Source organism: Scyliorhinus torazame, chromosome 2 (genome assembly GCF_047496885.1).
Source record: "Scyliorhinus torazame isolate Kashiwa2021f chromosome 2, sScyTor2.1, whole genome shotgun sequence".
Lineage (NCBI taxonomy): Eukaryota > Metazoa > Chordata > Chondrichthyes > Carcharhiniformes > Scyliorhinidae > Scyliorhinus > Scyliorhinus torazame.
Window position 1 is genome coordinate 141,769,555 of NC_092708.1, and position 11,400 is coordinate 141,780,954.

Sequence of the window (11,400 nt, forward strand, 5' to 3'; positions counted from 1 at the left end):
ATCAGACCAGCTACAGTTTCTTCCAAATCATTTATATACACTAAGAACAACAAAGATCCCAGAACTGATCCCTGTGGAACGCCACTAGTCACAGACTTCCATTCAGAAAAGTACCCTTCTACTGCTACCCACTGTCTTCTGTGCCCAAGCCAGTTCTGTATCCAACTTGCCAGCTCTCCTCTGATCCCATATGACTTCACCTTTTGTATCAGTCTACCATGAGGTACCTTGTCAAAGGCTTTACTGAAGTCCATGTCTACAACATCTACTGTCTTTCCCTCATCTATCATCCTTGTCACTTCCTCGAAAAACTCAATCAAATTAGTGAGGCACGACCTGCCCTTCACAAAACCATGCTGTCCATCTCTAATAAGTTCATTTGTTTCCAAATGTGAGTAAATCTTGACTGAAACAATCTTTTCCAATAATTTCCCTACCACTGATGTTGTGATGAATATCACATTCGCCGCAGAATTCGGTTTGAAATAAGGCATTCATACAATCAGCATTTTAATTCAAAGTGGAATAAAACCACTTCAGCTAAAGATCAGGTAGAGGTTACCACCTGATGGGAAAAACTCGGAGTTGGTTTCAGAGGCTCATTAATACAAACAAATACAAGATAATAAAGGCCTTTCTTTGACAGACCATAAATTCTTTGGGATCACTCCTGACACCTATAAATATTCAAAACATGAGGACAAGGAATTCTTCAGATAAATAAGTACACAAATCCTTTCCTAACTATACCTCTTGACACTTAGAATAACACCCTCACAAAAAGTGTCGGTTTTGGTATCTAAAGAACATGACAATACTGAAAAAAGACAGGCCTCTATATGAGTCCCCTTTGCCAATATATCTTAAGACACCTGACATTTACACAGACACTAAGATCATTAAAACAGATATTGATGATAATACATCAAATTAGCCATTTAACTATAGGCAATTAACCAACAATAAGTGACAACATAACAGATGCAGTCCTTGACTGATAAGAGAATTTTATGTACATAAAAAGAGGGGCATTTTAGCAGAGAGGTACATTCTCACTCACCTGCAGGAGTGTGGGCCAAAGCTCTGTTCTTCAAGCTTGCCTTGTCAGACAAAACCTCAGGTTTTGTAAGTATGTTTTTGTTTAACGTCTTAGAAATGTATTAAGAAATTGATAGGAGATACTTTAGGATTTTCCATGTTTCAGATATCTCATTCTCTTAAGAGAAGTTAATGTGTTAGCAGATAACAAAGGACTGTTAATGCGTTTTATATTATTAACAGATAACAAAGGACTGTTAACGGGTTTTTATATTAATAACAGATAACTAAAAAGACTGTTAGTCAACTTATATTTTTAACTCTGCAATTCTGTATGTAACTATTGGGAGTATTTTCACAATAAAAATACTTTAATTAAAAGTATACTGTGTAAGAAATTCTCTCAAAGTTTAAACTCCTAGACACTCATTTAGGAAGCCTTAAATGGCTGACCCACGACGATAGAGGTAAAGATTTAGTTATGAGTGACGCATCTGAACTTTCCCCATAAAAAGTAACTGAAATCCCGTTTAACTGTCTGAGACCCGGAAAAGCATTCTCCCTTCGTGAGATCGATTCTGAGTCTTGGCAGGAAAACAGGTTTCCCGCTTTTGGTGGGTTAAACAAGAGCATAGGCTGTTCCCGTAACAGCCTCCCCGAACAGGCGCCGGAATGTGGTGACTAGGGGCTTTTCACAGTAACTTCATTGAAGCCTACTTGTGACAATAAGCGATTTTCATTTTTTCATTTCATAATAAAGTATTATCAGGTCCGGAATATCCTAAATCCTTCACAATGTAAGGCTCACCGGCCTATAATTTCCTGGATTATGCCTGCTACTCTCCTTAAACAATGGAACAACATTGGCTACTCTCCAGTCCTCTGGAACTTCACCATTTTTATACTCAATGCACAAGCCAATGAAGGTAAGCATGCCATATGCCTTCTTGACTACATTCTCCACCTGCCCTGCCATTTTCGGTGACCTGTGGACCTGTACAACAAGATCCCTCTGCCTGTCTATACTCTTAAGGGTTCTACCAATTACTGTATATTTCCCACCTGTACTAGACCTTCCAAAATGCATTACCTCACATTTGTCTGGATTAAACTCCATCTGCCATCTCTCTGCCCAAGTCTCCTACTGATCATGATCCTGCTGTATATTCTGACAGTCCTCATCGCTATCCGCAATTCCACCAAATTTGTGTCATCCGCAAACTTACTATTCAGACCAGTTATATTTTTCTCCAAATCATTTATATATACTACAAACAGCAGAGGTTGCACCACTGATCACTGCGCAACACAACGAGTCATAGCCCTCCATTCAGAAATGCACCCTTCCACTGCTACCCTCTGTCTTATAAGACCGAGCCAGTTCTCTATCCATCTTGCCAGCTCATCTCTGATCCCATGTGACTTCACCTTCTGGACCTTGTCAAAGGCCTTACTGAAGTCCATGTAGACAACATCCACTGCTGATCTTCATCAATCATCTTCGTCACTTCCTTGAAAAACTTGATCACGATGGTGAGACACGACCTCCCATTCACAAAACCATGCTGCCTCTCACTAATGTGTCCACTTGCTTCCAAATGGGAGTAAATCCTGTCTCAAAGAATCCTCTCCAATAATTTCCCTACCTCTGACATAAGGCTCACCAGACTCTAATTTCCTGGATTATCCTTGCGACCCTTCTTAAACAAAGGAACAACAATAGCTATTCTTCTGTCCTCTGGGACCTCACCTGTAGCCAGTGAAGATACAAAGATTTCTGTCAAGGCCTCAGCAATTTCCTCCCTTACCTCCCTCAGTATTCTGGGGTAGATCCCATCAGGCCCCCAGGGACTTATCTACCGTAATGTTTTTCAAGAAGCCTCACACTTCCTCCTTTTTGATCTCAATGTGACCCAGACTATCGACATATCCTTCCCCAGATTCATCATCCACCAAGTCCATAAATCCACATGTTGGATTTGAACTGCACTGCATTCTTAGCACGGGTCATTTTCCTTGACAGCGAGAAGGGAGGAGATGCAGGAAAAATAAAGAAAAGAGCTCGCAAAAGGAAAGTACTAGGAAAAACAATGGAAAATGACAGCAAACAGAAAGTATCTTTGCAAGAAGAGAAAATAAAAAGGCTGAAAATGACTGCACTTAGCCAACCTATGGGACATTTCAATGGAAGTGTTGAACAGTGGAGTTCCCAGACTGAACACTTTGAGTTTTTGTTCTTATAAATCATAGAATCATTACAGTGCAGAAGGAAGCCATTCGGTCCATCGGGTCTGCACTTACCCTCTGAAAAAGCACCCTAACCAGGCTCCCGATCTCTTCCTGCAACCATACTTAATCCGCACATCCATGGACACCAAGCGACAATCTAGCATGGACAATCCACCTAACCTGCACATCGTTGGACTGTGGAAGGAAACCAGAGTACCCAGAGGAATCTCAGGCAGACACTGGGAGAACCTGCAAACTCTACACAGACAGTCACCCAAGGCCTGAATTGTATGCGGGTCGCTGGCGCTGTGAGGCAGCAGTGCTACCAGCTGGATAATGGAAAAGTGGTAATGTTCTTGGGTGTGATGGGAGCTAAAACCTTTGGCTTATTAAGAATCTTGGAATTGCCTGACAAACCTGGCACATAATTATATGGGAACATTATAAAAATCCTTGAGTGGCATATGTCCCCTTGGCCACTTGTCAGAGCCAAAAGATTTAGGTTTCACAAAATAAACCAAGAAGAAAGGGTAACAATTTTGCAGTATGTTGCAGTACTTAAAAAGCTCACTGAACATTGTGAATTCAATGAAGTACTGAAAGATATCCTCCGTGACAGGTTGGCCTGTGGCCTTCGTATCACAAAATGCAGAACGCCAGAGAGATTGCAGTCTCCATGGAGCTGGCTGGCAAAAGAAGCATAGCAGCTGAGTGCATGAATACGAGTGCATAACATGGCTTCTGATCATACAAGCCGCCTGAGAATGTTAGCATTGTGGAAAGCCTGGTCACCATCCATCTGAATGTTGGTGCCGAGATCTCGAATGCCATCAGTGCAGCAAGAAGAGTCACACTGAGCATGCATGTAAAAACAAAATAGAAGCATTAACTCAGAAAAGCAAACCAGAGAGAAAGAAATTTGCAGTGTAGCATAACAAGAAGAAAAATCGGCATATTAAACAGCAGGAATGGAAGGTCCACAGTGACACCAAGTCCGAAGAAGTCTCCCTCTACATCTTGTCAGTATTGGGTGGTTCACAGGGCTACTGGGTGAAACTGCTGCTGGAGGGCCAACCAATACATATGGAACTGGATACAGGGACAGCAGTTTCTCTGGTCCCAGATGATGCGAATAAAGAGAAGCTTAACATCTTCCCTTGACGCCTGCAAAAGTCATTCTGAAAACATATACAGCAGGATCTGTATCTATGATCGGCAGGACAGAAATTAAAGTGGACAGACTGCTAAGTTATCACTGTTAGTGGTGGAGGGCAACCACCCTGCTTCAGTTGGATGGTCATGGTTTCAGAAGAACTGGTTAAACCGGACAGAGGTACATAGGAATGTGACAGAAGAGACTGGTCTGACAGCTATTATATAAAAACATACTGTTGTTCCAAAGGAGATTTGGGAAGCATGAAGTGAATTACCAGAAAATTGAATATCTCAACCAGAAGGCCAAAACCGTGCCTTATCCCTTACAACCAAAAGTTGAAGGGACTGGTCAAGATAGGAGTCAAGATACCTGTCCTTCATGGTGAATGGGCATATCCAACATTCTAGTGCTCAACAAAGACAGCTCCTAATGTATCTTTGGGGATTTCAGGGTTATTGTTAAACCCTTGTTGTGTGCTGAACAATATTCACTTCCCTGGATTGAGAACTTTTCTGCTGGCCAGGCTGATAAAAAGAAATTTGGTAAAATAGACATATGACATGCCTACTTACAAATGCACTTTATTAAGAAGTCACAAGACTATTTTACCATTACAACACACAAGGGACTGTACAGATATTTCTACTTGCCTTTTAGAATAATGTCAGCTCCAGCCTTGTTTTAAAGGCCCATGGACCAGATCCTGAGTAGCTTACCTAGAGTTCAATGCTATCTTGATGACATCTTGGACAAAACTGATGAGGATCATCTCAAGAACTTGGAAGCCACCCTACAAAGTCTAGAGGAGCAAAGTCCATGAGTTCACAAAGACAAATGTGCGTTTTTCAGCCCTCTGTGAAATATTTGGCGCATGTCATTGACGCTGTTGGGCTTCACAAAGCACATTCCAAGGTTATGGCTATTGTACATGCTCCAGCTCCTCAGAATATCAGCCAGGTTTGCTTTCTATGGCTGCTGAATTATTGCGGAAGATCTATTCCACAGCTGGCATTCTTGCTGAAACTCCTGCATGAACCTCTGTGTCAGAGCAAAGGCTAGAAATGGACAAAGGCCTGCAACGCTGCGCTCAAGAAGGCTAAAGCCACACAAAGAGATATTGACACATATTGACCCCTCCTTACCTCTGCAACTTACGTGTGATGTATCGCCTCCTGGATTTGAGGGCCATTGGTTCACACGTACCGCCCTCAGTAGCGGAGAGGCTCATAGTATTTGCTTCACAGACTTTAAACAAGACAGAGACACAAGATTCTCAAATAGAACACAAAGCACAAGGACCATTTTGATAATCCAGATATTTCACCAGTTTGGGCGAAGATTTACTCTTCCGACTGATCATCGACCACACCTCAATATTCGGTTCACATACAGGCATCAACTCTTTAGCTACAAGCAGAATGAAACATTGGGTATTGATGTTCTGTGTTCACACATATGACATCAAATATCGTGCTCGCTTCAGCAGCACGTAGACTAAAATTAGAATGATACAGAGAAGATTAGCATGGCCCATGCGCAAGGATGACACGCAAATTCATGAAGTGTTCCATATTTTAAACAAAAGACATCAAATGTCGAAAATCTATTTTGCACGGCAATGCGGGTGTTCTTTCGAAGCTGCTAAATTATAGCTAAGGTAAACACCTGTGGTTTTTTTTTAAGGCAGTCTACACCTTTTCCCTAATTCTGAAAATGTTTTGTTAAATTGACATTTCCAATAAGGGGTGAAGAAATATATTTGGTACTCATGTTTGTTTAGTTTGCCATACTTTACAAGCCAGTGCATTTTGAGATCACAGAATCCGTGTATGTTTTATATGAGGGTGTTAATGTTGTGCTGTTGAATGGTCCCTTTAAGAGTTGAGTCACGTGATACGCCATGATGACAATGGCCACTTCGCTGGCTTAGAGTCAGTCTAGACCAATCTTTTGTACAATTAAAAACCATCTAATAAACCTCTGTCGATTAATGCTTTCAACCCACGTACTGTGGCATTTCCATTCTTTTATCCTGCAAGAACAATGCACAACAGGATAAAAAAGAAAAGTGGCGACGAGGAACATATAAGGGGGAAAAGAAATTTGAAGTGAAAAGAAAATCGACGTTGAGGCAGATTAATAGTAGGTCAGCGATTGCACCCCACACCTGGCACCAGACTAGAAGGGTCGTTGGGCAAATTTTAAAAAAGAAAAGCTTACGTACCTTAATGTTAATATTCAACAGCCCAAGGAGTTCAGCTGCAGAGCCCACCACGTGCAGTCAAAGGACAAAGGACAAAGAAAAATTACAGCACAGGAACAGGCCCTTCGGCCTTCCAAGCCTGCGCCGATCCAGATCCTCTAGCTAAAACTGTCGCCTATTTTCTAAGGATCTGTATCCCTCTGCTCCCTGCCCATTCATGTATCGGTCTAGATACATCTTAAATTACGCTATCGTGCCCGCCTCTACCACCTCCGGCGGCAATGCGTTCCAGGCACCCACCACCCTTTGCGTAAAGAACTTTCCACGCATATCTCCCTTAAACATTTCCAGAGATTTCTGGGAAGAAGTATGACTCAATTTTAATTCAGTACTACTTACACATTAGGAAGAACAGGGGCTGGATTCTCTGCCGGCGGGATGCTCTCTTTTGCCGGCAGCCCGGTGGTTTCCTGGTGGCGTGGGGCTGCCTCACAATGGGAAACCCCATTGACCAGCCAGCGTAACGGAGCATCCCGCCGGCGGGGTGAAATAGAAATGTGGCGTGGTGGGGCGAAGAATCCAGCCCCAGTTCTCTCAGCCGAGGTTGGCATCTTTTTCAAAACACTCTCTAACCAGGTCTGTGCAAGGTTCAACCTCTGTGTGAAAGGTTGGGGAAAGCCCAGGCTGGTATTTCTCTCCTGAGAACCCTAAAAAGGTCCTTAGGACCAGACCCTTTTCTCTTCCTCTCTCCATACAACAGCCAGAACACTGCCTAGAGAAAGAGCAAACAAGCGTTTGAGGGGTTGAGTGGATGGAAAACCCTCTTTTGAACTCTCAGACAGGGGATTCCAAGATTGTCCCAGTGAGACTGAGAGTCAAGCTGGTGGGGATCATGCAAATGAAATGACTCTCCAGAAGAATTCCTGCAGCCCACGAGGTCTAATTGAAGGTCTGAACCACAGTCAGAGATCCCCAGCATCTTCAAGGGACACCAAGGGACCGGTTGGCTCTTGGGATAAGGGGTACCTGCTGAGGTCCTGGCTAATGATGCCAGCACAGAGGCCGGTGACTGATGCGGAGAACCGATATAACGAGGCCCATGTGGCCACCCGGGCTGCTCAAAATGTGGTGGTGCACTGCGGTACACCTCCCGGAGGCCGCCCGCTTTGTGGTGGTCTTCTGCCCTCCACAATCTGGCACAGCAGTGGAACGACGTGCTGGAGGTGGAGGAGGCGGAACATGCAGCCACCTCCGAGGAGGAGCCGTTCTAGGAAGGGCTGGAGGATTGAGGACCCGTGGAACCAGCTGGAGAATGGAGTACAGGCGGCGGCATAGAAGGTCCGGCAAGCACAGAAGATCAGGGAGGCTCTCAACTTCGCCCATGTCACATAGGACGTGGCTTCGTCCATCATCTCTCCCCCTCTCCCCTTCCCACCCACCTTCCCACCACTGTGTAGTGCCCCCCCCCCCCAAACCAGTCCACCTCATCTTGCAACCTCCCGTCCATCCCCCCCTCCCACACCTGGCAATTCCCCCACCCAACCATCCATTACCCTCCCCCATCCTCCTCACCACCTCCCCTCCATTTGCCCTATTCCACCCTCCCAAGCTCTGTGTTACATCACACCAGAGTGATAGGCCTGTTCCAGCACTGTCAACAGGTCAATATACAAGGAAGCAGGGTGATGAGAACCCACTGTGAGCTGAGCTCTCGTGCTCCTCAATCTGTGCCATAGTCTGACTGCTGTCTGTCTGCTGAGTGCACGTTCACACCCATCACCTGCACTTTGTAATCCTTGCCGGGAGGGGGGGATAGGGCCCATGGCAGGGTGTCCGGGGACTGGGGCTGGGGAAGGGCAAATGGGGGATCGGGGCACATATCGGCCCACAATACTGAATAATGTGACAGGTTTAACATGTCTCGGGGGCAACATATGTTTGATGGTGTACAATCCTTTTTTTTAATCTTTATTGTCACAAGTAGGCTTACATTAACGCTACAATGAAGTTACTGTGAAAAGTCCCCAGTCGCCATATTCCGGCACCTGTTCGGGTACACAGAGGGAGAATTCAGAATGTCTAATTCACCTCAGGGCACGTCTTTCGCGACTTGTGGGAGGAAACTGGGGCATCCAGAGGAAACCCACGCAGACACGGGGAAAATGTGCAGACTCCGCACAGACAGTTACCTAAGCCGGAAATCGAACCTGGGACCCTGGAGCTGTGAAGCAACGGAGGGCGGGGTGGGTGGGGCTATGGTGAGGACAGAAGTGGGCACCGACGCTGATCATGGTTGGTTTGTGCTGGTGGATGCCAGGGTGTGCTGGGGCATGTCACTGTATTGTGCTGGGGGGGGGCAGACACAGAGGGCGGGATTCTCCCCTACCCGGTGGGGCGGGCCGTGCCGGCACCGAGGAGTGGCGTAAACCACTCCGGCATCGGGCTGCCCAGAAGGTGTGGAATCCTCCGCACCTTCAGGGGCTAGGCTGGCGCCGGTGGGGTTGGGGCCGCGCCAACCGGCGCGGAAGGGCTTGGCACCGCGCCAACCACCGCCGAAGGGCCTCTGCCGGCCGGCGCAAGTTGGCACATACACAGGAGCGCCAGCGTGTGTTGGCGTCATCCCAGCGCATGCACAGAGGGGTTCTTCTCCGCGCCAGCCATGGCGGACCAATCGCAGGCCAGGTCACCGTGGGAGCACCCCCTGGTGCCAGATCCCCCCGCGTCCCCGAGGACTCCGCAGGCCGCCCGCAGAGCCGGGTCCCACCGGTACGTATCTGGTTTGATTTATGCCGGCAGGACCTACTGAAAACAGGCGGCCACTCGGCCCTTCGAAGGCCGGAGAATCGCTGAGGGGGCTGCTGCCAACGGCCGGCAACTGATGTGGCGCGATTCCCGCCCCCGCCAAAACCCTGGCACTGGAGAATTCGGCAGCCAACGTAGGGGCAGCGGGGTGGGATTCACGCTGCCCCCTGGCAATTCTCTGGCCCGGCGGGGAGTCGGAGAATCCCGCCCAGGGACCTTGGGGAGGGGGCCGCTGAGGGTAGTAGGCGTGACCAGTGCAAGGGGGCCGATGCAAATTTACCTATGCGGCCCGGTGGAGATCGTTGAGAATTCTCATGCCACTGAGTGGCGGACCTTGTCACACTCGCCATGCTGATGGTCCCTGCCACTGCCTCGCAGATGGCACTGGCTGCCCTGTGGCTTACCCTTCAACGCTTTTGGGGGAACATGATGTCCCGTCTTGATTCGACCTGGCCTGGCCGGCATCCCCGAATTTGGTGGAGGTCTGCGCTGTGGCTGTCTGGGGTTTGCTGTGCGAAATTGGTTTAAGTGTTGATCCCCCTCATTAGCGGGAAGCTGCCGAGCGTGGTCCCAGCGAATCAGCCAGCAGGATAGTCATTTGCGGCGTGTAGCCCGTGGGGCTCCATTAAGTGAGATGAGGCGGAATTTCTTCAGCCAGAGGATGGTGAATCTATGGAACTCTTTACCGCAGAAGGCTGTGGAGGCCAAATCACTGAGTGTCTTTCAGACAGAGATAAATAGGTTCTTGATTAATAAGGAGATCAGGGGTTATGGGAAGATGGCAGGAGAATGGGAATGAGAAAATATCAGCCATGATTGAATAGTGGAGCTGACTCGAGGGGCCGAGTGGCCTAATTCTGCTCCTATGTCTTATGGTCCAAGTGGCCTAATTAATGTTAGATACCGGTGACAGCCTCTCAGGTTTGGCTGTCAGGAAACTCCCGGCATTTCCCGCTCGCTACCACACTTAGAATTAATTTGGTTAAATCGCATCCTCCATATTTGATCCATAGTTTGTGGTAAATTAGTCAAGGCAGTGGTAATTAGTTCTGACATTGTAAGGCCACGGAAGCGGATTTTAAAAATAAATCAGGCAGTAACCCAATTATAAAGTCATATGGATGGAAAGCAGGTGAAGACATATTTGGGATTCTGTTGCGACGTCCCTTTATGGTTGAATAACCGCCCACACTCACTATACAGACTAATGAAAAATGAAAGGGCACAGAGGTGAAGCACTAGAGGGCTACGTGCGCCAGCAGAATAAAACCTTTGCATGAGTTACTGATTTCAAGGGAAAAGGAAAGAATTCAACAAAGAAAAACAAGTTACGCAGAGACAACTGACTACATTAGCAAATTTTTAAAATCTCTCAATAAATTGTGTAATTGTCTATTTAACTCTATATTATTAAAAATGCTAGCCACAAAATTAGATCGCTCTCAAATATGGAAAGGGGCACCGTGATGGGCAACTAACCCACGCCCATTGCTCCCAATGCAAGCGGAATGCAAACCTTCTGCGGCCTGCTAATTTAAATAATTGTGGGATGCAGGCAGCGTGAAGCACACTGTTGAGTGCCCACGCATCCCAGCAGGGTGTAGGGGTGAAAAATCATGAAAGGTCAGTGTCACGATATGCAGACATGCACATAATGAGATACAAACAGGCAGCTAATGAACACAGAGAACAGGACATAACCAATCAGCAGGCATAACACTAGGGGGTGGTTTCCCACTATAAAAGGCATGAGACACTCACACTCCGCCTCTTTCCATTGGGGACATCTACAGAGTGCGTCCGGTGTATATATCACATAACACCTACAGCACGTGGCGAAGAGTTAGTCTGGTTCAGTCAGACAGAGTAATCACACTTGGGTTAGCAGAGAGTCGAACTCACAGAGAACTGTGCTAACTGTGTGACAGGTTCAATAAATCAAATTGAACTAACTTCAAGGTCTGGAGTATAT

At 46.6% G+C, this 11,400-nt stretch overlaps 1 non-coding gene across 1 annotated transcript; it reads left to right on the forward strand.

Annotated features, from left to right (window-relative positions):
- The first annotated feature begins 5,893 nt into the window (after positions 1–5,893).
- LOC140408123 (U6 spliceosomal RNA) lies at positions 5,894–6,000 on the forward strand. The gene has a single exon (XR_011940041.1). It is a non-coding gene; the product is annotated as a U6 spliceosomal RNA (small nuclear RNA).
- The last annotated feature ends 5,400 nt before the right edge of the window (positions 6,001–11,400 follow it).